Raw genomic sequence first — 1,938 nt, 5'->3', positions numbered from 1 at the left:
TCTGACGCGCACACTCACAAATATTACATGATACGATAAATGCCAGCTTGAATATATGTTCAAATTTGGACTTATATAGCCGTCACTATACCCTCTCCAGTGCTGTTCCCTTCATTAGGTTTTATTATTTGCGTAAAATACACAATAAAATCAATGTATATCTCTTGAACCGTATATAATATATTATCAACTAAACTGTATTATTCATGTCCCGCGAAAAAGGCCAGATGAGGTTTGCATATGAATGACTGGGACCTTGTGTCTTAAAAAATTATCCAAAAGTGTCTGGGAAAATCTAATAATACAGGTTGAAGACCAATTAATTCCTCCTCACATTCATAGTTTTGCCTTTGGTTATGTCAAAAAAATGCTTCCCCCCTTTATCATGATGCTTGTCACTCTTTCATGGAATTTAGAGTTCTTATTATTATTTTCCCATTTGTACATTATTGTGATATGTCCTATAACGTCCAACTACATATATTTTAACCTGCTTAGTCACCTTAGTCCATCTGATTTAGAGTGTTTAGCCTGGATGACACAATATATATAAAAATTAATTAATTTTTATAATTATGATTAGACTAATTGATGTAACCGCATGCACCAATTTAATTCAATTAATTTAATTATTAACGGTGGGAATACATTGTGATATCGTAGTGCGGATAAACTGAATTGTGGCAAAATTAATCAGGTACTAATAAGACTATATATATATAATTAAAACCAATCAAGCTTTGTGGCGGAGAATATGACAATAGTGCCCACTCGATCCAATACGTGTTCAGATTTGGACGTATTACGTATGAAGACATTTGGTCACACATAGCCACATGCAAACCTCAACAACTTATTCTCAAATAAACAACGTTCCTTCCTCATCAAGTTCTCTTTTCATAGAATATATATCCATTATTGTAATTCCGTATCTCTTAAACTATATTTTATCAAACTATAGTATTTCCCCAAGTTGACAAACGCGAATTCATTTATGAAACTACGGAAAATCTTCTATTATTTGTTAAAAAATAAAACTACCTGTAGAGTTCTAGTTAAATTTATATATAGGTCCATTCACGATGAGTAAGTGGGAAAAAAAAAAATTGAATGTCTGCTTTGGATGTGCGCTACTACTACATCTGATCCTTAATATAAAAAGCTAGTTGACTAATTTGAATAGATTAAAAAAATTAGTTAAATTAGTTATTTGTAATAAATAGATGTTGTTTTTCCTAAAATATTCTTATTAAACAAGTGTATTAGCTAGAACTACCATTATTACAAGAACTACTTTGAAAAAAAAAAGGATGAATATGAGAGACAAGATGGATTAGGGTTTTATATTTACGACCAAAATAAAAATTAAACGAATTCTTATATTAAGGACCAAAGGTAGTATATAAATATCCAGCAATACATGGACAAAATAGACACCAAATATATTAATCCCATATTTTGGTCATATTAATAATTACTACCTCCGGTCCTCATTATAAGAGCTAGTTGACTAATTTGAAGAAATTAAGGAAAAAAAAGTTAAGTTAGTTATTTGTAATAAATATGTGTTGTCTTTCCTAAAATATCCTTGCTAATCAAGTGTATTGGCTATAACTACTATTGTTAAAAAGACTACCTTGAAAAAAAATGTATAAATATGAGAGACAAAGTGGATTGAAGTCTTATATTTAGGACTAAAATAAAAGTCATACAAGGTCTTATATTAAGAACCGGAGGTAGTATCAGTATTAGTTGTCACCATCTATACTTATGGAAAGGAAACTGTTGGTCAATTAGCTAGTAATTAAGTAATTGTTAATTGAATGTGTTCTTTTCATTCAGATGCAACAAAATTTGGTTGTTGCATATTTGTCGTTTCTCCTGAACTCATTCGAAGGGATTAAATCAATTAACACATTAAAGTCAATGTTGGTACTC

Source organism: Neltuma alba, unplaced genomic scaffold (genome assembly GCF_004799145.2).
Source record: "Neltuma alba isolate B1F8T4 unplaced genomic scaffold, ASM479914v2 tig00012727_pilon, whole genome shotgun sequence".
NCBI classification, from domain to species: Eukaryota; Viridiplantae; Streptophyta; class Magnoliopsida; order Fabales; family Fabaceae; genus Neltuma; species Neltuma alba.
This window is presented reverse-complemented; position numbering follows the sequence as displayed.